Genomic DNA, 27,539 nt, shown 5'->3' with positions numbered 1-27,539 from the left:
TTATAACTGTAGAACGTAAACATTTCATATTGTAAAGAGCCAAAAATAAAAACACACACCCCCATGTAAGAGAAGTCAAAGCTTTATTGACACACAGCAACACAACACTTAAAATAGCAGCCAGAGGTCATAAACCCAAATGACATCCATGTTTATCGTTCAAGGTAGTCGAAGAAAAATGCTGCACTTCTGCCATAATCGCCTTTTTTCCCTGTGCGCACCGTGTGTGTATATGTTTAATTGTTCATCTTTAAAGAGACAGCTATGACAGAACCTGCAATAAATAAAAAAATTAAAATGAGCACATGGGACAAACATTCATGCCAAACAGAAGTTTCCATCCTACAATACAATCATCTGAACAATCACATAGCTAAAAGGACATTATAATCTAAAAATATGTTGTCATTTGAAAAGGGACAGACAAGTACAAAATAAACATTCATGATTCAAATAGGGCATGTAATTTTAAACCAATTCCAATTTACTTTTATCACTAATTTTTCTCTCTTGGTATTCTTAGTTGAAAGCTAAACCTAGGTAGGTTCATAAGCTAATTTTTAGACCTTGAAGGCCACCTCTAATCTGAATGCATTTTGACAGTTTTTCACCACTAGAGTGCATTAGTTCGTGTGTCATGTAAATAACTGAGCTCACACACGTGAAGTTACCTAGGAGTGAGCAATGATTGGCTAAAATGCAAGTCTGTCAAAAACTGAAATAAGAGGCAGTTTGCAGAGCTAATCAGAGGTAAAACGTGTATTTTATAACTGTTGGTTATGCAAAACTGGGGAATGGGTAATAAAGGGATTATCTACCTTTTCTTAAAAAAAAAAATCTGGTGCGACTGTCACTTTGCGACTAACGACCCAGCACCTTAGGGGTAAACTTAGTGAAGTACCGCTTGGGACTCTTAGAGCATTGCTGGCTCAGAATGAAAGCTGCTACTGATCCTATGAAAAGCTCTCGTTACACAGCTGGGGTCGGGCAACTAGCGCTTCCTGATGAGCAGCAGTTTCTGCCCAAGACCAGCAGTGCTCTTCAGTACTTCTAACCCCTTTGGACTAATATTCATTTTATTGCATAATTTTTTTTTTTATTTTAACCAACAATATAACAAGGTCTTACAAAACATAAAAATATACATACATAAATTTTACTCACACAAAAACGGGTTTACAAAGCCAGAAAAGATACAAATGGAACCTTTAACCTTTTACAAGAGTTGCTACTTCGGACAGTTTATAAAAATAAACAAGAAGACTACTTCCCCCTCTGCTTGATTTTCCAAAACTGTTACCATAATAAGTGGGGTAAGTATACTCTAATCTTGTCTTCAGCTAGCATACTTAAAAGTTATCCATTAAAGGACCATGACCTAAACTTCATAACCCGTTACTAGAATTTATATTATATATATATATATACACACACACAAATATTGTTAGCTATTTTCCTCCCAATTGTTCCCCCCCCCCCCCTTTTGCCATCCAACCATACATACACTCAAACACACACACACAAAAAAAAAAAAAAAAACAACCCCCCCACTGCACCAGAAGTCTCTCTAAATAAGCCCTCCTCCCGGCCGCTCAGCCTAAGGACATATCCATTCTCCCCTTAAATTGGACTCCTGTATAAATACTGAGTCTCTAAAGGGGGAGATAATTCATTGGATAATACCGAGAAAATGGTTAATATAGTTTCCCCATTTAGAGAAAAAGGCCTCTATATTCACTTCCATTTGGACTTTAATCTGTTCCAAAAACAGTTGATACTGTACACCCTTTTTAAATTCAGAAAATTTAGGCTCCTTCAGGATTAATTTCCTACCTAAGAGAATGACTGTTTAGTAATAGGGGATTCTGCCCCACTTAGTCATAAGTTATTAGGAAGAACACATTCTGACATGTAATATGAATATGGGACTATGATTTTTGTGAACCAAAACAAGATTTTACCCCAAAATCTCTGAATCACTGGGCAAGACCAGAACATAATGGTACATATCAGCCCACTCGTATTTACATCTAATACAAGACAACCTATCTCCTCTTACCCAGGATGCAAGAGACTTCGGAGTAACATACAATTGATATAAAATCTTAATTTGTTGTTCTCTATAGTATACCCCTCTCATTGCTTCCCCAACTCTCTTAACCGAACCTGTCAGAAGTTCTGTCTCCATTGAGATGGTCGGGCAGTCCCTCCATTTTAAGGTAAGGTATCTGATATTACTTAATTCATAACTAGCTAATAAGGCCCCATACATAGGTGAAATGGAAAGTTTCCCTATACTAATTAACGATAGGCTGTGCTTTAAAGCTTGATTGTTCCATTCCAGGTTCGGTATCAAGATCTTTAAATTTACAAAAATTACCAATGGCACTAACTTTGTGTAAATAGACCTATTTGTATCTTCAATTGTGCCACTACAATACGGCTAGATGTGGGTGCATGGTGTATGAGTATAAATATTAGAATTACAAAGGAAAAGCATACACTCAGACTGCAAGTTAGTTGCAAATAATAATCACTTAGTTGCTGATCCAAGGTTGGAATGCGGGGATAGGAATAGACACTAAATTAAAATATAACTTTTATTGGGTTTAATAATTAAAATAGGAAAAATCATTAAAACCACACTTAAGTACCGACTGTAGTTTGTAGAAATTTAATAACCGAATTTTTAGTTCAATTAAGCAGTTATGCCTGCTTGCGTGCAAGCCTAATGTACCTATCTATCGTAGTACATAACATAAATTACCAGTAGTAGTGATAGGTTGGCTTGACACTCTATATGAGTAAGTGTGTGCGAGAATAGAGTAAAAGGTAGATCCACTTTTATTTAGACAGGTAGTTAGACCATGACTGATTGAATGTTGTCATAGATGAGCTTGATAGACTAGCGTTGTAATAGCACACAATATTGTGACTCGATGTGCATAAACTTCTCCTAGATATTCGTGTGATAAACCTCAATATAGGAAAGGTAAATATAACTATAGGAGAGAGGTTGTGCTAAAATTATGGTTAGAGGCTTGCCACGTATTTATCTTAGCATTGTAACATTCAGAGATTCACTTGTTATATTGTATCCGGCTTTGTGTTACGGATAATTCACCATGTATTATTTGGCCGGTATGCCTATATATTATATTAACCCAAGAGTTGTAAATAGTACTGTTAATGCTCTTAGTATTATTTAGCCGGTATGCATTTATATTCTATTGACCCAAGGGGTTGTAAATAATATAAGGCAAGTGAGGTGCCAATTGAACGTCTGTAGCGTGGGCTCTATTAGAGCTGACTAGATATTGGTCGTGCAGCGTCTAAACAATTGAAGTACCAGTCAGGTGTGAGTTGTATGAGCTCAGTATTGTTTAGCCGGTATGCATATATATACTACTGACCTAAATCGTAAATAATACGAGGCAAGTGAGGTGCCGGTCAAATGTTTGTAGCGTGGGCTCTAATAGAGCTAAGTAAATGTTAGCCGCGCTGCGTCTAAGCAAGTAAGGTATCAGTCAGGTGTGAGTAGCGTAGACTCAGTTAGAACTGAATGGATATTAGTCTTGCAGCGTCTAGGTCAAACACGTCCTCACACACTTGCAGCGTCTAGGTCAAACACGTCCTCACACACTTAGTTCTCATATAGATTATTCAATTTAGTGATGGTAATAGCGTTCTGGACTATAGTCCCATACATTCACTCTCAAACACACTTGTAAATTAGTACAGGATAACGCGAATAACTGAAATTATTATTTCATGATAAGTCTTATTAAAGGAGATTATTACTCCATCTAGTGACTACAGTAAAAGTTCGATAGCTTAAGGCTAATCTAAAACACAGGAGCTCCTAGGACTCCTCACCAATGCCCTAACGTCGGTATCAAGATCTGTTCAGCATAATGCCTAAGTTGCAAAAATGCAAAGAATTGGTAATGCCAAATTCTATTTTACATTCATTTAAGGTTTTAACCCTACTCTCCGTTGTATTAGCTGGATCATGTATTTAACCCGTGCATTAGTCCAACTCACAAATCTTAAGGAATCATTTCGCTCCGAGAATTCTGGTTTCCCCCTAATAGTTAGGTATTGAAAGACCCGAAAATTGGAGCCAGTTCTTATGCAGAACTTACGCCAAGCTCTTATAGGTTGTTCAATGATTATTAGTTCTTTAATCGTTTTGGGGATTTTGGAAAAGGGCATGTGAACAAGGGCTTTTAAAGAGAGTGGTGAAGCTAACCCTTCCTCTATGTCATAAAGTGAGAAATGATCTGACTCTAAAAACCAGTCTACTACATATTTCATATTAGCAGCTAAATTATAGGCTTCCAGGTCCGGGATAGCCAGTCCGATATCCTTCTTCCCAGCAAACATACGTTTCATGGCTATCCTGGATCGATTATTCTTCCAAATAAATTGCCTGATGTATTTATTAATTATCAGTCTCTTTTTAATAGGAGGAGTGGCATAGCCTGAAATGTATACAAGAATTTAGGTAATGAGATCATTTTAATTAGCTGGATTCTACCGGATAGAGATAAGGGTAGATTCATCCATCTTTCTATATCTTCTTTAAGGGATACAATAAGTGGAAGAAAATTTAAACTATACCATTTCCTTGGATCCCACGCAAATTTCAGACCCAGATACGTAATATGTTCCTTTGCTTCCATAAATGGTGTCGTAGGCGAGTCCTTATTTTTAATTAACCAGAGTATTTCTGATTTAGTCTTATTTATTCCAAAACCCGTAAAGGTATGGAATCTATCTAAAACCTCTACAATTAAGGAAAGATTATTCTCCAAATTCTGCGTAAAAATAAGATCAGCATAAATTGCTTGTTGAATTCTGAATTGACCAATGGTGATTCCTTCTAGATATTCTCTAAGGTATATGGCTAAGGGTTCAAAGGATAGATTGAAAAGCAGGGGTGAAATAGGACACCCCTGCCTTGTCCCCCGCTGTAAGATGAACTTATCCGAAACAGTAGAATTGATGACTAATGCAGCTTGGGGCGTATTATATAAAAAAGTAATAATATTCACAAAACTACCTTTGATTCCAAACTTCCCGATGGTAGTAAACATGTGGTCCCAGATCAGGGAGTCGAAAGCCTTATGTGTGTCTATACATATAATAGCATCTCTAGCCAAAATACACCCCCCATTATTAGCTATATCACAATAATTTATTGCCAGTTCTAATTTCCTAATATTCTTCACTAATGTCCTACTTTTCATAAATCCAGTTTGATCTGAATGGACCAGTGGGGCAATAGCTATCTGTAATCTGTTGGCTAAAATATGCGTTAGTAACTTATAGTCCACATTCAAAGAAATTGGCCTATAGGACTCCATACATTTTAAATATTTCCCCTTTTTTGGTATCATGATAATCCTGGATTCATTAAAATATTTCGTTGGAACTTTCCCCACAATAAGAAAAGAGTTGTATACATCTCTAAGCGCTGGTGTAATCTTGTCCCCAATAATCTTATATAATTCCCCCGGGATATCATCCGGGCCGGAAGCTTTGATAAGTTTTAGTTTGTTGATGGCCTTACTAATTTCCTCCTTGGTTATTGGAGTATTTAACATTTAAGTCCTCCTTAACTTGAGGGATCTTAATTCTTTCCCAAAACTGCTCCTTATTCCGGTATTCAACTTCTTTCTCCCCATACAGGTTTTGAAAGTATTGTTGAAATTCCTTAAAGGGCCACTGTAAGTAAATATTTTCTATGCCTGTTACTAACTAACTACCCCAAATACGCTTTTTATCAATAGCATTTCATTAACATATCTCTACCGTATAGCAGAAATCTGGTCTGCAAATTTAATTGTTTTCCAAACCTACTCCGTGGGTATCCTTTGCTCTGTACCAATCCGTTTACAATACCTAGGTTTCAAAATGGCGCTTTAAACACAAAGTTATTGGTTTAAGTATTTTGAACACGCAGTGTTGAAAATAGTGGGCAGCATAACGTGACATCATCGGCGAATAAAAGATATAACTTTTAGAACATTATGAAACTTCATTTTGGAGAAAATATAGGTCAGTAGGTTTTAATTAATGTTTATTATCTTTAATATGTTAGTTGTTTAGCTTAAAAATTATAACAGAAAGTAATCCTTTAATCTCTAATGGCTGAGTAAGGACTTTATCTTTTACTTTAATGGAAGTTATATTTTTACTCGACTTCTGAAAATTGATAATTTTAGCTAGGAATTTCCCTGTCTTGTTACCATAGGACATGAACTTACTATTCCGCCTAATTTCTGCTTGTGTTTCTCTCGCCATGCACCAGTCATCCCTCTGTTTTTTAGCATCTAAATAGTTTTCAGTTCTCACTATTATTCTGTATATATATATATATATATATATATATATATATATATATATATATATATATATATATATATATATATATATATATATATATATATATATATATATATATCGTATTTGTTGATGACCCGATTTGTGAGTTGCAACCAATAGTTATTATTTGCCTTCTTTGTTTTAACCAAGAAGGCTATTATTTCTCCGAGCAACTGCCTTAAATGCCTGCCATAGTATCTCTATATTTTCAACCGATTCTTTATTCTTGGCATAATATTCTTCCCATAAACTAGACAGAAAATTCAGAAATTTCAAATTTGTATATAGGTAATTTGGAAAAAAAGAGCCTATTTGGTAAGTTACTGGCGTTAATTATCAGAGAGCAGGACTGGTGCATGATCAGAGATGGTAATTGGGGTGATTGTTGTCTTTTGAACCAGGGTAAACAGATTCTTACTGATCAGAAACATATCAATGCGCAACAGAGATTTGTATGCCTTGGACAAACAAGTATATTCCTTACTGCCTGGGAAAGTATTCCTCCATATATCTAAGAGTTCCAAGTTATAACAAAACTTTTTAAAAGTTCTAGTGTCTATTCCCCAATTGCTGCCTACCCGCATGTTGTTTCCTATCTTATAGTCCATATTCAGATCCCCACCTAAAATAACATTTGTCTGCCCCCATCAATTTGTCTTGGATTGTTTTCCAAAAACACCTTTTCTCCTCATTTGGGCCATATATATTGCAGAATGTTATTTTTTTTCCCCCTAACTCCATTTCTAGAATAATAAATCTACCCTGTGAGTCTACTTCTTTTCTAATAATTTGATATTGCAAATTTTTCTTAAACAGTATGGCCACGCCTTTTTTCTTGTGCGTGCCTGGGGCATATACTACTTCGCCAACCCACCCCCATTTAAGCTTCTGACTTTCTAACTCGTTAAGGTGCGTTTCTTGTAACATACCTATATCTACTTTAAGTTTGTTCAAATGTTGTAACACCGCTTTCCTCTTTATATAATTTATAATAAAATCAAATTATATTAAATAGTGCAATTTGTGCTTTGGCTAGTTCAAAAAAAGGGACACAAGTCAAAATTAAACCTTTATGATTCAGATAGAACATGCAATTTTTAACAACTTTCCAATTTACTACCATTAAGACGTGCAGTCTTTTTATATTTACACTTTGAGTCACGAGCAGCAACACAGTAAGTACCATGGGCTGTTTGGATTAACTTGATTGGTTAAATATATTGTAATATAATTTGAAAATACCTATTTTATTTGCACTGCCAATTGTACCACAGTCTGCAAAATGTTAAGAACCACTGTTCTAGACAACTGAACTTTTATAGGGTCCTCTTTTTAAAAAGAGATTATAAAAATAGGAATTTATTTTTCCTTCTAAAAAAGACAAAAATCTGCACTTCCAGTCCAGTGCTTAAATACGCTGCATATTAAAAGGAACATGAAACCCCAATTTTCTCTTTCATTTATTAGAAAGAGTGTGCAATTTAACATTCTAATTTACTTCTATTATCTACTTTGTTTCATTCTCTTGATATTCTTTGATGAAAAGCATATCTAGATAGGCTCAGTAGCTGCTGATTGGTGCGTGCACATAGAGGCCTCGTGTGATTGGTTCACCCATATGCATTGCTATTTCTTCAACAAAGGATATCTAGAAAATTAAAACAAATTAGATAATAGAAGTAAATTTGAATGTTGTTTAAAATTGTATTCTCTAACTGAATCATGAAAGAAATGTTTTGGGTTTAGTGGCCCTTTAAATAAGTCACTGCTGTGATCAGTCCGATTACAAAGCAAGTGAGCAAATATGCTGTTAACCATTCCTGAATGTCAATACACTACCAAACGCAAAACCGTTCATTCTTACCTAGCTTAATGTCACTGGGCTAAAGTCACAAGTTGTGTTCCAATTATTCAATAGTTGCAGAAAGGCGTTAGATTAGGTTCTCTGTAATCTGTGGAAAAAAAAAAAAAAACACACACTTAGCGTAAGAAATCAGACAACTTGATGCTTTAGGTGCATCAAGTATACAAATGTACAGAGCTGTTGCCTTTCCCATATTAGCATAAAAAAACCATATCAACAATTTGATTTGAGAAATGTCCTCCGTCTGTTTTGCATGAAAAACTAAACGGTGAAGAATTCTATTTGAAGTGAAAAAGAATGAAGTGAAAAGTTATGGTACGGAAACCATTTACCTTTTGGTCACTACCTACCCAACTGCTAAGAATTCACAACACATGCTATCAGCTCATCACATAAGGGAAAATTGTGCCAAAGGCAACTTCCCTAAAAAAAATAAAAAAAAAAATATATATATTGTAAAATATATGGAACGTAAGACTAAAATATGATAGTACAATCAAAAAAGGCAAAACAAATGATCACATAATTGGAGAAAATTGATTAAAAAAAGTCAGTTGAGAAATATCTGTGACCAGATGATCTCAATCCAATATTATGAGCAGTCAGCTCTCTTCAAATGGTGGAATATACATGAAATGTCCTAAAAGACAAAAGTAGAAGAGATGCCTTATTATGCAGTCTCTCTTATACTTGGAGATTCACATGTATTCAATATACAGGGTACTCACAAGAACGCACACAGTGCAATTCAGACAAGCCAAGGCTTCGGAGCCACTCGGCTGATTCACTTTCTCCAAGGAGCATGAACGCGTGTCGATTCCTCACACTTATGAAAGCATAAGCACCGGGCAAAGAAAATGCCCAATTACACAAATTGAAGTCTTTTCAGATGATTTCTTGTAACTGTTCAATCAAGGTCAGTCACATCCTGAAGACCCCACCGGTAAATACATTTTTCAACCACTGACGGTATGGAGAGACAAATTGGAGGGACCATTTACCTTTTGGTCACTACCTACCCAATTGCTAAGAATCCACAACACATGCTATCAACTCATCACATAAGGGAATAATGTGCCAAAAGCAACTTCCCTAACTACGCATGGCAAAAAGAACCGATTGCACTCTGCTTCCACTTCCCATGACCACAGAATGTGGGAACAGCCGCACTCTGCTCCCACAGCCAGTAGACACAGTTGGCAGTCACAGAATGAAATGTTTACCTTCGGACCATGTTAAGAAGAGACATTTCCCTATTTCCCATAGGCTCAGAGAGATAGCACATGAAGTAAACATTAACAACTGGGTCAGCGCTCAAGCCATAAAAAACAAACAATATTGTACACAATATCGTATCAGAGGTGCGCACACACATAAAATATATGGAACGTAAGACTGTAAAATATGACAGTACAATCAAAAAAGGCAAAATAAATGATCACACAATTGGGGTAAATTGATTAAAAAGTCAGTTGAGAAATATCTGTGACCAGATGATCTCAATCCAATATTATGAGCAGTCAGCTCTTTGAACAGTGAAAAATAAAATGTCCTAAAAGACAAAAGTAGAAGAGATGCCTTATTATGCAGTCTCTCTTATACTTGGAGATTCACATGTATTCAATATACAGGGTACTCACAAGGAAAATGCACACAGTGCAATTCAGACAAGCCAAGGCTTTGGAGCAGCTTGGCTGATTCACCCTCTCCACCAAGGAGCATGAACGCTTGTTGATTCCTCACACCTATGAAAGCATAAGCACCGGGCAAACAAAAAGCCTGATTGCTGTAATTGAAAGAATTTTTGCCACATCCTGAAGATCCCACCGGTAAAGAAATCTCTGAACCACAGAAGGTATGGACACACAAATTATGACTATGTACCCAAATTGCTAAGAATTCAACACATGCTATCAGCTCATAACATAAGGAAAAAGTGTGCCAAAGGCAACTTCCCTAACTATGCATGGCCAAAAGAACCGATTGCACTCTGCTTCCACTTCCCATGACCACAGAATGTGGGAACAGCCGCACTCTGCTCCCACAGCCAGTAGACACAGTTGGCAGTCACAGAATGAAATGTTTACCTTCTGACCATGTTGAGAAGAGACATTTCCCTAACTATTTCCCTTAAGCTCAGAGAGATAGCACATGAAGTAAAACATTAACTGGGTCAGCGCTCAAGCCATAAAAAAAAAAAAAAAACCCCACCAAACTAACAATATTGTACACAATATCGTATCAGAGGTGCGCACACAAATAAAATATATGGAACGTAAGACTGTAAAATATGACAGTACAATCAAAAAAGGCCAAACAAATGATCACACAATTGGGGAAAATTGATTAAAAAGTCAGTTGAGAAATATCTGTGACCAGATGATCTCAATCCAATATTATGAGCAGTCCGCTCACTTTGAACAGTGAAAAATAAAATGTCCTAAAAGACAAAAGTAGAAGAGATGCCTTATTATGCAGTCTCTTATACTTGGAGATTCACATGTATTCAATATACAGGGTACTCACAAGGAGAACGCACACAGTGCAATTCAGACAAGCCAAGGCTTTGGAGCAGCTTGGCTGATTCACCCTCTCCACCAAGGAGCATGAACGCTTGTTGATTCCTCACACCTATGAAAGCATAAGCACCGGGCAAAGAAAATGCCCAATTAGACAAATTGAAGTCTTTTCAAAGGATTTCTTTTAACTGTTCCATCAAGGTCAGTCATCGGTCACATCCTGAAGACCCCACCGGTAAAGAAATCTTTCAACCACTGAAGGTATGGAGAGACAAATGGAGGGACCATTTACCTTTCGGTCGCTACCTACCCAATTGCTAAGAATCCACAACAGATGCTATCAGCTCATAACATAAGGAGAAAAAAAAAGTGTGCCAAAGGCAACTTCCGTAACTATGCATGGCCAAAAGAACCGATTGCACTCTGCTTCCACTTCCCATGACCACAGAATGTGGGAACAGCCGCACTCTGCTCCCACAGCCAGTAGACACAGTTGGCAGTCACAGAATGAAATGTTTACCTTCATACCATGTTAAGAAGAGACATTTCCCTACCTATATCCCTTAGGCTCAGAGAGATAGCACATGAAGTAAACATTAACAACTGGGTCAGCGCTCAAGCCATAAAAAACAAACAATATTGTACACAATATCGTATCAGAGGTGCGCACACAAATAAAATATATGAAACAGACTAAAATATGACAGTACAATCAAAAAAGGCAAAACAAATGATCACACAATTGGGGAAAATTGATTAAAAAGTCAGTTGAGAAATATCTGTGACCAGATGATCTCAATCCAATATTATGAGCAGTCTTTTCTCTTCGAATGGTGAAAAATACAAACGATGTCCTAAAAAGACAAAAAGTAGAAGAGATGCCTTATGCAGTCTCTCTTATACTTGGAGATTCACATGTATTCAATATACAGGGTACTCACAAGGAGAATGCACACAGTGCAATTCAGACAAGTCAAGGCTTTGGAGCCGCTCGGCTGAATCACCCTCTCCACCAAGGAGCATGAACGCTTGTTGATTCCTCACACCTATGAAAGAATAAGCACCGGGCAAAGAAAATGCCAGATTACACAAATTGAAGTCTTTTCAGATGATTGCTTGTAACTGTTACATCAAGATCAGTCACATCCTGAAGACCCCACCGATAAAGAAATCTCTTTCAACCACTGACGGTATGGAGAGACAAATTGAGGGACCATTTACCTTTTGGTCACTACCTACCCAATTGCTAAGAATCCACAACACATGCTATCAGCTCATCACATAAGGGAAAAGTGTGCCAAAGGCAATTTCCCTAACTATGCATGGCCAAAAGAACCGATTGCACTCTGCTTCCACTTCCCATGACCACAGAATGTGGGAACAGCCGCACTCTGCTCCCACAGCCAGTAGACACAGTTGGCAGTCACAGAATGAAATGTTTACCTTCTGACCATGTTGAGAATACATTTCCCTACCTATTTTCCCTTAGGCTCAGAGAGATAGCACATGAAGTAAACATTAACAACTGGGTCAGCGCTCAAGCCATAAAAGACAAACAATATTGTACACAATATCGTATCAGAGGTGCGCACACAATATATGGAACATAAGACTGTAAAATATGATAGTACAATCAAAAAAGGAAAAAAAAAATGCACATAATCGGGGAAAATTGATTAAAAAGTCAGTTGAGAAATATCTGTAACCAGATCTCAATCCAATATTATGAGCAGTCAGCTCTCTTCGAATGGTGAAAAATACAATGTCCTAAAAGACAAAAAGTAGAAGAGATGCCTTATTATGCAGTCTCTTATACTTGGAGATTCACATGTATTCAATATACAGGGTACTCACAAGGAGAACGCACAGTGCAATTCAGACAAGCCAAGGCTTCGGAGCAGCTTGGCTGATTCACCCTCTCCACCAAGGAGCATGAACGCTTGTTGATTCCTCACACTTATGAAAGCAAAAGCACCGGGCAAAGAAAATGCCCGATTGCTGTAATTGAAAGAATGTTTGCCACATCCTGAAGATCCCACCGGTAAAGAAATCTCTTTGAACCACAGAAGGTATGGAGAGACAAATTATGACTATGTACCCAAATTGCTAAGAATTCAACACATGCTATCAGCTCATAACATAAGGAAAAAGTGTGCCAAAGGCAACTTCCCTAACTACGCATGGCCAAAAGAACAGATTGCACTCTGCTTCCACTTCCCATGACCACAGAATGTGGGAACAGCCGCACTCTGCTCCCACAGCCAGTAGACACAGTTGGCAGTCACAGAATGAAATGTTTACCTTCGGACCATGTTAAGAAGAGACATTTCCCTAACTATTTCCCTTAAGCTCAGAGAGATAGCACATGAAGTAAACATTAACAACTGGGTCAGCGCTCAAGCCATAAAAAAAACACACCAAACAATATTGTACACAATATCGTATCAGAGGTGCGCACAGAAATAAAATATATGAAACAGACTGTAAAATATGACAGTACACTCAAAAAAGGCAAAACAAATCACACAATTGGGGAAAATTGATTAAAGTCAGTTGAGAAATATCTGACCAGATGATCTCAAATTCAATCCAATATTATGATCAGTCAGCTCTCTCTGAACAGTGAAAAATAAAATGTCCTAAAAGACAAAAGTAGAAGAGATGCCTTATTATGCAGTCTCTTATACTTGGAGATTCACATGTATTCAATATACAGGGTACTCACAAGGAGAATGCACACAGTGCAATTCAGACAAGCCAAGGCTTCGGAGCCACTCGGCTGATTCACCCTCTCCACCAAGGAGCATGAACGCTTGTTGATTCCTCACACCTATGAAAGCATAAGCACCGGGCAAAGAAAATGCCCAATTACACACATTGAAGTCTTTTCAGAGGATTTCTTGTAACTGTTCAATCAAGGTCAGTCACATCCTGAAAACCCCACCGGTAAAGAAATCTCTTTCAACCACTGAAGGTATGGAGAGACAAATGGTCACTACCTACCCAATTGCTAAGAATCCACAACACATGCTATCAGCTCATCACATAAGGGAAAAGTGTGCCAAAGGCAACTTCCCTAACTATGCATGGCCAAAAGAACCGATTGCACTCTGCTTCCACTTCCCATGACCACAGAATGTGGGAACAGCCGCACTCTGCTCCCACAGCCAGTAGACACAGTTGGCAGTCACAGAATGAAATGTTTACCTTCTGACCATGTTAAGAAGAGACATTTCCCTACCTATATCCCTTAGGCTCAGAGAGATAGCACATGAAGTAAACATTAACAACTGGGTCAGCCCTCAAGCTATAAAATGCATGAGCACCGGGCAAAGAAAATGCCTGATAGCTGTAATTGAAAGTCTGTTTGCTGATGCAAACACAAATGTAAGTCTTTCCAGTTGTCTATTGACAACTGGTTGAACAGGAGGTCACAAGAAATAAAATCTAGCAGTCACTGCAAGTTAATAACAATAAAGCATATGCCATATAGGAAAAGGCAACAGTAGCTCCAGTCTGCCCTTACCTGTAAACCGTCATCATGGTGCCATTGTAATGAGTGAGAATCATCTAGTGACAGCGTGGAAGCCTTTCTTCTGCGTAAACAAGAGGTGAAGTGAGCATCTCTCCATACACGGTCACATATGCTGAGGAAGAAAAAAAGAAAGCTTTAATGCTCTCGTAGTGCCATATATATTTTACTGCAATTAGAAAATACCTCTCTAAACCACCTTGGTCCCACTAGAAACCAACAACCGTTATATTTTTCACCACCTCTAATTTTATCTGCACAATAGCAAAATTAGCCTGCATTTTCTAAATACGCTTCCATAAGTTGTGTCACCTTAAAAACAATTTTATATTTCAGCAGAGGGTATTAGAATAAACAAAGTTATAAATTATAAAATGGAGCGCAAAACGTAAAATTTTGAATTAAAGAACCTGAAAGAATTTTATGGATAAAGTGAAAGTGCTCTCCCCAAGACCTTTTTGATTAGGGCACCAGTCTACTATTGTACTGACCCCAGATAAAATGTAAGCCAATATTAAGCTAATATAGCTAATAATTTTTTTCAATGTTTTCTTGCCTAAATTAAAAACCTTTATACAAAATTGTGCAATTAATGTGCTTTGTATTATAACATTTTCTGCCATAGTATTGCACTGCCCCCACTCAGCAACTTCATCGTCCCACCAGGATGGCTACATTTGCTGTGAGTGTTTTAGCCCTGTATCATAAAATCTATAACCTACAGTGCGCTTTACTTCATACACTACTCCCTTTTCTACAGTTAGTTCATTTCAAGGGACATAATATGTTAATATATTCACAATCAGAAGGGAGATTAAAGGGACAAACTTTTCTGGTGCAGTAATTTTAAGAGACTATGCAATTTACTTCTATTAACAAAATGTACTTTAAATAAACGTAGAAGTGCAAGAGATTAAAGTGAACGTCACAATCAAGAGGAAGAACAATAGCCTGATAAATAACCAGGTACCCATCAAATCATGGTCCCTTTACACAAATAAATAGGAATGGGTATCACAAAATAATAACACAAATGTACATTAGAAAGTGTTCTCCTCAGGGCAGATTTAGTGGGTACCACCAGCTCATTTTACAGACCATTTAACTAAAGCCAGTATTCAGATAAAATAAGCAAATGATCATTTAATCAACAGGTGTTAAACTGAGCAATTAATGTGCGATTTGTTTAAAAAGGGACACTAAACCCATTTGTTTTCTTTCATGGATTAGATAGAGCAGCAATTTTAAGCAACTTTCTAATTTACTCCTATTCATTTCTTTGTTCTCTTGCTATCTTTATTTAAAAAGCAGGAGTGTAAGCTTACCAGCTGGCCCATTTTAAGTTCAGAACCCTGGATAGCGCTTGCTTATGGGTAAGTCGCCAATAAGCAAGCATAACCCAGGTTCTCAACCAAAAATGGACAGGCTCCTAAGCTAAACATTCCTGCTTTTTAAATAAAGATAGCAAGAGAACAAAGAAAGTGATAATGGGATTAAATTAGAAAGTTGCCTGCTGTAAATCATGAAAGCATTTTTGGGGGGGGGGGGGGGGGGGATTTAGTGTCACTTTAAAGTAAATGTAAAGTTAAAGCGTTTACCTACAGTGAAACGATAGAAGTTAAAAAAAAAAAAAAAAAAAAATGAATGAGGGTTTAATTCATGAAATCTTCAAGATATACTTAACCGGCAGAGATATTTCACTATAAACGCTACACTGATAAGAGCGCAAGCTCCGGTCGCCATTTTCATCAATTGATTGACAGATGACTCATCTGCATTCAGTCCCTTTGCACAATTGTCACTGCCCGGGGGGAAAAAGATTAGTTGATTGCAGATGAGTCATCTGTCAATCAATTGATGAAAATGGCGACCGGAGCTTGAGCTCTTATCCGTGTAGCGTTTATAGTGAAATATATATGAGTTCACTTTAAGTAATATTAATAAACAACATCATGATCATCTTATGATGAAGGCTGCTAGACATGAACGCTATTAGACAATAAGGGCTTTTAAATGTCAAAATACTAATTTTGCAACATGTAATTTGGCTTCCTCTTATTTGTAAGGAGCACTGAAAGATGTCCCTGCAATTATATATTGCTCGACTATATTTACATTTTGTAATCTAATACATTAACAATGATTTATTGCTAGGCTTAAACAATCCCCAATTTATATTTTTTGTGTAACAGCAAGTTTGAAAAAAAAAAACCCAAAAACTTCTTTATATTAGCAAATGTACTTTATTTTCATGCAGTTCTTTAAGAGATACTTCTGTAGAAAGTGTGCACTTGTCTGGAGAACTGTAAGGCAGCAGTTTTGCAAGAATGCTTTTGAGCACTAGATGGCAGCAGAGTACACACAATGTACAATATTGTTACAAGCATGTTTGTAAAACTCCTACAATATGGTTCTCCTGACACATGGATGCTCCTGAACCTATATGCCTATTTTTTCTTTTGTTTAATTTGTTTTACGTAACATAGGATAATAGAATATAAATTTGCTAATAGACCTAACATGATACAGAGACATAGGTTGTCCTGAAAAATTAACAAGATTACCAAGTTCCAGTATCAGAGAGAAAAAATAAAACTACTGCTGCTGATCAATGCCTATAGATTGAGTTGTTTTTTGTGGTTTGCTCCCCAAATGTTAAGCTTTTTTGTGAGGTACCCATATAACATACATTGTTTTCAGGCCCCCAAACATTAGAAAATAACTTTAGTTTACAGAAATAGAGTAAATGCCACCACACGCACAATTGTAAAGATTCTACTCTCTATTGTATGAGTTAATGTGAAGTGTAAGGAACAGGATCCAACATAACGGATTTGTGAATGTGCGCTGCTTATGTCACACGGGGTGCAATACGAGAGATGGAAGCTTCATCAATTGGCACCACTAAAAGCTTAAAATAAAAAAGTGCAGTTTTGAAGACCGCAGCCAGCACAGGAGGGAAAATAATGTCTTAGCAAGTATTAACCCACTACATGGTGCCGACACATTAAAAGGGACACTAAACCTAAATTTTTTTCCTTTTGTGATTCAGATGGAGAATGCAATTTTAAGCAAATTTCTAATTTACTCCTAATAGCAAGAGAACGAAGAAAATGTGATATCTTTATTTAAAAAGCAGGAATGTGATGCATAGGAGGCGGCCCATTTCTGGTTGAGAACCTGGGGTTATGCTTGCTTATTGGTGGGTAAATGTAAGCTTCCAATAAGCAAGAGCTATTCATGGTGCTGAACCTAAAATTGGCTGGCTCCTATGCATCACATTCCTGCTTTTAAAATAAAGATAGCAAGAGAACAAAAAAAAAATAGGAGTAAATTAGAAAGTTGCTTAAAATTCCATGCTCTATCTGAATCATGAAAGAAACCATTTTGGTGCAATGTACCTTTAATAAGAAGCTACCTAGAACTAAATGCTAATCTGGATTAAGAGTCTAAAAACACCCCCCCCCCCCCCCAATTAAAAGTATACAGATTGCAAGCAGCAGCAATATACATATGCTATGTTATATAGCTCACACATACTACAAAGATAACAACACCTACCTATGTATCTACACAAAGAATACCATGAGAATGAAGCAAATGTGTGCAAAAAGAAATTGGAAAAGAGAGATTGTGGCTTTAATATCCTTTTTAAAGGAATAGAAAGTGGTAGTATCCATAGGCGCTTACAAATGTACACTACCACTTCCTATTCCTTTAAAAAGGGATATTAAACCCACAATTTCTCTTTTCCAATTTCTTCTTGCTCTCAAATTTGCTTCATTCTCATGGTATTCTTTGTTGAGTAGATACATAGGTAGTGTCTGGAGCACTGCATAACAGGAAATAGTGCTGCCATCTAGTGCTCTTGCAAATGGATAACAATCTTGTAAAACTGCTGCCATATAGTGCTCCAGAGCTTACCTCAGCTTTAAAAAAAAAAAAAAATGTTTGCGGGTGGTGAGAGCAGTCGGCCGCACTGTCCCCACTGCCTATAAACACAGTTGTCAAACACAGAATACAATGTATACCTCCTCCTGCCTTTGTTATGGCAAATGATCAAACATCAAATCATAAAACCTTAGCTTAACAGCAGCATTAGGTTTCTGCTTTATAATTTATAAAGCAGTTTGTTACAAAATTGAATCTAATATATGGGAAAGGCAACAGTAGCCCCAGTCTATGTCCTTACCAACTTGCAGCCTGGATGTCAGCAGACACAGTTGAGGTGAAGACCTATTTATACATTATGGCCTCTCGCGTCACATTGCTACATCTGTTGAGAGGAAACAAAGTTTCAGTTCTTGCACAGCAATTCAGAAGTAGCTATAAAAAGTAGCTATCCCTAAAAGGCAAATACAGAGAAGGGGGGTGTAGTGAAGTGTGCTTATCGCACTGCATGATAAACACAAATACAGAGAAGGGGGTGTAGTGAAGTGTGCTCCTCGCACTGCATGATAAACACAAATACAGAGAAGGGGGGGTGTAGTGAAGTGTGCTTCTCGCACTGCATGATAAACACAAATACAGAGAAGGGGGGGTGTAGTGAAGTGTGCTCCTCGCACTGCATGATAAACACAAATACAGAGAAGGGGGGGTGTAGTGAAGTGTGCTCCTCGCACTGCATGATAAACACAAATACAGAGAAGGGGGGGTGTAGTGAAGTGTGCTCCTCGCACTGCATGATAAACACAAATACAGAGAAGGGGGGGTGTAGTGAAGTGTGCTTCTCGCACTGCATGATAAACACAAATACAGAGAAGGGGGGGTGTAGTGAAGTGTGCTCCTCGCACTGCATGATAAACACAAATACAGAGAAGGGGGGGTGTAGTGAAGTGTGCTCCTCGCACTGCATGATAAACACAAATACAGAGAAGGGGGGTGTAGTGAAGTGTGCTTCTCGCACTGCATGATAAACAAATATGATCATTCATGTACAGTTTATAAGAGCAACACTCCCCCCCCCCCCATATCTCTGTCTAAAATGTAATGGAAAGAAAGTATTTTCTATCTTTCACATCTGTTTCCCAATGATGTATGTATGTATGTATGTATGTATGTATGTATGTATGTATGTATGTATGTATGTATGTATGTATATATATATCTCTAACGGTGTGTGTATATAATATATATGTTAACATAACAAAAGTGACATAGGGACACAGAAACAAAATTAAATTACAACACATAAGAAAATACAGTAATATTTAAACATGGTTTTAAAATATAACTCAAGGATGCTTGACTTATAAATTAAACATTCACGATTCAGCTCAAGTATGTAATTTTTAACAACTTTCCAATTTATATTTCTATTACCAAATTTGCTTTATTCTTTTTGGTATCCTTTGTTGAAGAATAAAGCCAAGTCGGCTGAAAGGAGCCCAGGAGTGTGCACGTAAAATACAAAGTCTGTCGAAAGAACTGAAATAAGGGGGCAGTCTGCAGAAGCTTAGATACAAGGTAATCAGAGGTAAAACGTATATTTAATATAACAGTGTTGGTTATGCAAAACTGGGGAATGGGGTAATAAAAGGATTATCTATCTTTTTAAACAATGACAATTCTGGTGTAGACTGTCCCTTTAACAAAAGGATACTAAGCAAAATTGATAACAAATAAAATAGGAAACTTGTTTAAATGGATTAGATAGAGTGATATTTTAAAAAGAACAGTTCACCTAAAAATGTTCTCCAATTTAAATTGTTCTCAATGATCCCTTTTACCTGCTGGAGTGCATTTAATTGTTTCTAATTAACTCCTTTACCCCTATTTTGGCATTTGAAATAGCTTATTTAGCTTGTGGTTTCCCAACCTATACTGAAAGTTTTGATACTGGAGTCTCAGCTATTGCATAGCCTAAGTAAACACAGCCATCAGAAGAAATGACACTCACAGTGGGGTGCAGGATAGTAAAGTAATACAATTATTATTTTCCATTGTTCCCTCTATGTATTGAGCTTTAGTTTTCCAGAGAAATATAAGATAAGGAAGCAAGTGTGTGTACACATCGTGATAACATAATGAGATCTGATACTCAACCCATTGTAATAGGCTGTGGTTTAAAAGCACAAAACCAGCTACTTCATATACACAAATAAACCTGAAAATGCAATTTCTCACATTTTATCTACTGCAGCTGGTATAAACAAGTCATGGAAAATAAATTAATATATAAACTATTTTACAGTGTACTGTCCCTTTAAGTTTAATTTTTTTTTTACCACTGGCTGTTTTGATCCCATGTGCAAGCAAGTAAACATTTACATTAAAAAGGGACAGTCTAGTCAAAATTAAACTTTCATTATTCAGATAGGACTTGTAATTTTATTCAACTTTCCAATTTACTTTTATTATCAAATTTGCTTTGTTTTCTTCTTATTATTGGTTGAAACTAAACCTAGGTAGGGTCATATGCTAATTTCTAAGCCCTTGAGGGCTGCCTCTTACCACATTTTTTAAATTGCTTTTAACAAGAGACTGTGGGCCATATAGATAACACTGTGTTCAGGCACAAGGAGTTATTTAAGAGTTAGCACAGCACAATACTAAATGCAACTCAATAGATTTGATATAGTCACATTAATGTGATGAGGGGGCTTTCAGAAGGTTCTTAGATACAAAGTAATCAGAGGTTAAAAAAAAAAAAAAAAAAAAAAAAGATTAATATAACTGCTGGCTGTGCAAAACTGGGGAGGGGGGTAATAAAACAATAATTCGTAGACTGTCCCTTTAATAATAGCTGCCTATGCTCGTCAATCTTGCTTAAGAAGCTAAAACACTGTTTTATCTCAGAAGAAAAAAAAAAAAGCTATATTGCCCCACAACATACTATTTAATGCCCCTTTAAGAGACAAGATAGATATAAACTAGGACTATCAAATTCTTTCCCTATTCCTTTAAGGATAAAAAGTCTATCAAAATTAAAAAAAAGTACAGTCAGGCCTCAAAAAGACACTGCAAGGACAAGTGGACAACATTACAGGGTCATTATAGTGGTACAATTACATTAGTTAGAATATGTCCTTTTAAGACTAGTGATCCTGCACCACTGTGTGGGTTAACACACAGTAGAAATACTGCTTGGGACCCCCAGAGCAGTGCCGGTCGCAATCAGCAGCGCTTTCTGCTTGGGACTAGCAGTGCTCTGTGGGTCTTGAGCAGGACATTGTCTAATGCTATGTGTTTAGTCCCAAGCAGATACAATCAGTAACACAACTCAGATGTTTAACTAGCGCCACTGCTTTGCTGGTCCGAAGAAGTACTTCTACTCTGTGTTTACACCTTTGCGGGTTAAAACACACAATAATGCAGGGTCGCTAGTCTTAAAATTCCATTTGCTAATAACAAATTAGAGCATGCAATGGTTTGACTATTATCACCAATTATACTATATGTCTGCAACAAAAATGATCTACTGTTATACAGGAAACAGCTTGAATACTATGAATTTAATGTATTTTACAACAATTTAACTCTTACCTGGTTTAACAAAGGACGCACAGACATTTCTTTTGACAATAAGCTAGACACTAAGTGTTGGCTGATGTCACCTGGTGCTGTAGATCTGATAACTTTAGCATCACCTACAGATACGGGGGGAAAAAAAAATACATACTACTTAAAGGGACATTATACACTCATATTTTCTTTGCATAAATGTTTTGTAGATGATCTATTTATATAGCCCATAAAGTTTTTTTTTTTTTTTTAAATAAATGTATAGTTTTGCTTATTTTTAAATAACATTTCTCTGATTTTCAGACTCCTAACCAAGCCCCAAAGTTTTATGTGAATACGGTCAGCTACCTTCTCCAGCTTGCTGCTGTTTGTATAAAGGGTCTTTTCATATGCAAAGGAAGGGGGAGGGGGAGTGTCTTATTTGCCACTTGCAGTGGGCTTTCCAGCTACCTTTTCAACAGAGCCAAACTGAAAGCTTCTAAGTAAGTTTTTAAATAGTTTTATACTGGATTTTTATATCAGTATCTGTGCATCTTATTCTTTATAGTAGTGTCTATTACATGCAGTTATATGAAAATGAGTGTATACTGTCCCTTTAACGTAAGAAACAGGACATTGTGGTAAATTTGCATTGCCTATAGTTAATACTCAAGTAGAAAATGCAGAGATAAAACACTTATAAGAATGAACCTTAGATATGAACATAAAGTCTTAAGGGCTATATTCTGGGCTGCACAGCATATCTATTTAGTGGGTTTAAGTGGTTAGCTATATGACCAAATGCTTCAAAACTATCGCCTAACAGTCACTCCATATCATCATTTCATAAATGCAACAATTATAAAATAAAGAGCATAAGAAGGGAAAGAAGAGTAAGAAATCCAGGTGTCTGTGGAATGGTATAAAAGGATCAGGAATAAGGTTAGTAAAGATTTGGTAATTATAGGCAGTGACAGAGCAATAATAAATACAACAAGAGTTTACCATGAATGTTAATTGTGCATTTTCTAGGCTGGGCTTGCATGGGACATATGATGGGGAGCATGACCTAAGGCTGAGGAGACAAACTTGTAATGTACCACAGTATATAACTAGCCTTGGGTAGCTTCAGCAGGGGCCCGCTGCTTCCACTTCCCAAAGACACCGCTGCTATGAAGACCGTTTACTGTACCTACCGCTAATAAACATATGGAAGAGAGAGATCTTTGCCAAAGAGGAGTTACTTGGATATAGCATGTGTGAAGCAGTCATGTAGGAAAACAAGACAAGGGTCCTTAGAGTACTTTGAAAAGGAGAGAGATAGATATAGTGGTCATGTACTTTAATAGGAGAAATGCATTAGGCTATTTTTATTTAATAGACTATAAAGTCAGAAACTTTGCTTTGAACAATATGAGAAAAAGGGAAAATTCAAAATGCTATATTAGAGGTAAATTATTTTATTTTAAACTATCATGCTCATAGGCGTCAAGAGACAATTTACAATCCACCATAGCTTTACAGCTGTATCCATGGGCACAGGGAGCAGGCGCGCACTGCTCCACATGTCCATAAAAACAGCTGCCACCATGTGCAGAGAGCTCACTGTAACATCTGCCAGTGATCATGTTGGGTCTAACAGGTCAGAAGAAAGTAAATTATGCTGTTAAGCAGCCATTGAAAATAGGGGGGGGGGGAATAAAATGCCATGCTAGAGGCAGTAATTTATTTTAGACTATACATGACCAAAGGCATCAGAAACAGTTTACACCCCACCATAGCCTTACAGCTGTAGCCACGGGCACCAGGAGCAGGTGCGGACTGCTCTTAGTGTCCGTAACTACAGCTGCCACCATGTGCAGAGAGCTCACTGCAACATCTGTCAGTGACCATGTTGGGACTATCAGGAGGGAAGAAAGTAAAATTATGCTGTTAAGCAGCCATTGAAAATAAGGGGGGGGGGGGGGAGGAGAGAATGCCATGCTAAAGGCAGTAATTTATTTTAGACTATACATGACCAAAGGCTTCAGAAACAGTTTACACCCCACCATAGCTTTACAGCTGTAGCCACGGGCACCAGGAGCAGGTGCGGACTGCTCTTAGTGTCCGTAACTACAGCTGCCACCATGTGCAGAGAGCTCACTGTAACATCTGCCAGTGATCATGTTGGGACTATCAGGAGGGAAGAAAGTAAAATTATGCTGTTAAGCAGTCTTTGAAAATAGGGGGGGGGGGAATGCCATGCTAAAGGCAGTAATTTATTTTAGACTATACATGACCAAAGGCTTCAGAAACAGCTTACGCCCCACCATAGCCTTACAGCTGTAGCCACGGGCACCAGGAGCAGGTGCGGACTGCTCTTAGTGTCCGTAACTACAGCTGCCACCATGTGCAGAGAGCTCACTGTAACGTCTGCTAGTGACCATGTTGGGCTTTACGGGAGAGAAGTAAATTATGCTGTTAAGCAGTCTTTGAAAAAAGGGGGAAATCAAATATAATCCTAGGGGCAGACATTAATTATTTTAGACTAGTCACATGTCCAGAGGCTTCAGAAACAGTTTACACCCCACCATAGCTTTACAGCTGTAGTCACGGGCACCAGGAGCAGGTGCGGACTGCTCTTAGTGTCCGTAACTACAGCTGCCACCATGTGCAGAGCGCTCACTGTAACATCTGCCAGTGACCATGCGACACCTACATATTAATAACCTGTACTTACCTGCAAACTGGTCTCACAGCCTTGTGGAAGAAAATTAAGCTGTCATATGCTTGAAGTTTCCATAAAACCATTCTGCCATCCAACACCTGTTTCTAACCGCTGGAGCCATTTTTGAGCTGGATAGATATTCCAAACAAGCCAGCTAGAAGAGACAAAATAGACTTAATACATTTACATTATAGATTCCAGAGAAGTAACCTAGCAGAGGTAGTCAGGCTATGGCAACAGTATACAAAGGGATTTATTATAATAATTTGAGAAACCATTATTTAGCCTGTGAGAGAGAGAGATGAGAGAATACATACATACACATCCATTTTACCTGCTGGAGTGCATTGCATGGTTTACAAGTAGCTAGTTTACCCTTAATTTTGGCATTTGAAATAGCTGATTTAGCCTGTGGTATCCCAACCTATATTGAAAGTTTTTGGACTTAAAAGGACAGTCATTTTGGGAACAAAAACCATTTAAAAAAATTTTTACTTGACATTTACATTTTTATAAATTAAAATCCATTAATATTGTTTGTGCATTTTAAATTTATAAGCTTCCCAGTGCCCTCTGAAATCAACTTTCAAAGACCAATAAGCAGGGCAGTCATACGACCTCTGTGTACACCTGCTCATGCTGACTGCCTGGCTTATTCATCCGCGCACAGAAATTGAGCAGTGTTTGAGAATGCTGGTGCACCGGCAACCAATCAGCCTTCTCTGCTAGCCGACATCTCCAAGGCAACCACAAAGCGTCCTCCGTGTCTGCAGCTCAATTTGAGCAGATCTGCATGCAGTGGGTGTTCATTTTCTATTATGAGACCAGCAGAACTATAACAGCTATATTTTAAATGAAGAAAAGTGTCTGTTTTGTTTACCAAGCCCCTTACAGTGAGTGCCCCAGACTACCTCATCAACAGTGCTAAACTGGGAGCTCCCAAGTACGTTTGTAAAAGGTTTTATACTGGATTTTTAGATCAGTATCTGTGTATCTTATTCTTTATAGTAGTGTCTATTACATGCAGTTAAAGGGACACTGAACCCACATTTTTTTCTTTCACGATTCAGATAGAGCATACAATTTTAAGCAACTTTCTAATTTACTCCTATTAAATTTTCTTCGTTCTCTTGCTATCTTTATTTGAAAAAGACGACATCTAAGGCTTTTTTTTCGTTCAGAACTCTGGATAGCACTTTTTTATTGGTGGATGAATCAACCAATCAGCAAGGACAACCCAGGTTGTTCACCAAAAATGGGCCGGCATCTAAACTTACATTCTTGCATTTCAAATAAAGATACCAAGAGAATAAAGAAAATTTGATAATAGGGGTAAATTAGAAAGTTGCATGCTCTCTGAATCACAAAAGAAAAAAATTTGGGTTCAGTGTCCCTTTAAATGAAAATTGGTGTATACTGTCCCTTTAATGATTTTATATACTTGTAGTTCCTTAATCAAAATAAATGCAATTAACTTGTAATGTGTTAGTAAAATATATTTTACATCATAATCCCTTTATTATCTATTCCCTAGTTTTGCATAACCAACGCTGTTATAGAAATATACTTTTTACCTCTGATTAACTTGTATCAATGCTTCTGAAGACTGCCTCCTTATCTCAGACCTTTTGACAGACTTGCATGTCAGGCAATAAATGTGCTTACTCTTAAATAAATCCACGGCCACAATGTTATTTATATGAAACACATGAACTAAAGCCCACTAGCAGTAAAAACTGTTAAATACATTCAGATAAGAGGCGGCCTCCAAGGGCTTATGAGCCTACCTAGGTTAGCTTTACACTAAGAATACAAAAAGAACAAAGCAAATTGGAAAGTTGTTTAAAATTGCATGCACTATCTGCATCATGAAAGTTTAAGTCTGACTAGACTGTCCCTTTAAGTCCAAGTAATTGACAAACTATGTAAACACAGCCAGCAGAAGAAATGACACTCCTGGTGGGTAGAAGAGATAACTAAATAAAATACTTTTCCATTGCAAGTATTGGGGTTTGGTTTACAAACAGACACAAGATAAGGAAGCAAATGTGTGTACACAAACTGGTAGCATAATGAGATAAATTGTACCTGCAAGGTCAACCAAGTTTAAAACCAGAAATGTAATCTTATAAATAAACCTGAAAATGCAATTCCCCATACACTTTATATACTCTGCAGCTGGTATAAGAAGTCATTGGAAATACATTAAGCAAAAAACAATTTTACTGTATACTGTCCCTTTAAAAAGAAAGGTAAACACAGAAATGTGCATCAATGCATTTGAATAGAAGCATTTACACAATACTGTATACAAAACAGGCTCAAACACAAAGCCCACTGAATGAATTTAAAGAGTAATATACTAGCAGGCAAGTTTTTTCCTTTTTTTTAAAAAAAAATATTTAAAAAAAAAAACCTTCCTTGTGCAAGTGAGTAATTCACCCATTTATTTAAAATGTTGGCTATTTCTATTGGATACTTCTAGAGACATTTACAGACTGATCTCTTACACTAAAAACATAATCTGCCATTGCAAAAGTTTCAGTTCCTTCCTAGCCTAATTATGTGCTTACCCACAAACAAGCTACACATTCCATTCATTCAGTACAAAGCAGTTTGTTTATTACACTGCAGAGCTGTAACTCATTTACTTAGGAACTTTTTATTCACTGAAATCAAGAGTAGTCTCTTATTTGTAATCTGAGCTATAGATCAAATCAATGCTACACAACTAAACGTTTAGAACATCAAGAAATCTTTTGTAAAAGTTTAACAGCAAAACGCTTAAGTATTAATGGAAAAAGCACACGTAATGAAGATAGTGCATTTATAGGATTCTGCATTGCAGCTAAACAGTTTACTAGGTCACATTAAAAGCATAATAAGCAGACAATAATTATTGTCTCATATACACACTCATCTGCAGGCAAACACATAAATATCACTGCTGAATATAAGATATAAATCACATATTTAACACAACAAAGTAATGCAAATCTCACCTGCAACAGCACAAACATCGTCACAATTTGTTTTGGCGCAATTTTAACCTTCCAGAAGCAACCTCATGGCTTTATGATCATG

At 37.1% G+C, this 27,539-nt stretch overlaps 1 long non-coding RNA gene across 2 annotated transcripts; it reads right to left on the bottom strand.

Annotated features, from left to right (window-relative positions):
• Positions 1 to 66: 66 nt before the first annotated feature.
• On the bottom strand, positions 67 to 27,539 carry LOC128639985 (uncharacterized). 2 transcript variants are annotated; one of them, XR_008399278.1, is made up of 7 exons: positions 27,458 to 27,539; positions 24,468 to 24,609; positions 21,791 to 21,894; positions 18,498 to 18,581; positions 14,300 to 14,420; positions 8,255 to 8,342; positions 67 to 274 (listed from the first exon to the last, which is right to left on the bottom strand). It is a non-coding gene; the product is annotated as an uncharacterized LOC128639985 (long non-coding RNA). The 2 variants fall into 2 exon arrangements; XR_008399279.1 differs by lacking the exon at positions 67 to 274 and adding an exon at positions 7,924 to 8,038.

This window comes from Bombina bombina, chromosome 1 (assembly GCF_027579735.1).
Source record: "Bombina bombina isolate aBomBom1 chromosome 1, aBomBom1.pri, whole genome shotgun sequence".
In the NCBI taxonomy this organism is placed as follows: domain Eukaryota; kingdom Metazoa; phylum Chordata; class Amphibia; order Anura; family Bombinatoridae; genus Bombina; species Bombina bombina.
This window is presented reverse-complemented; position numbering and strand designations above follow the sequence as displayed.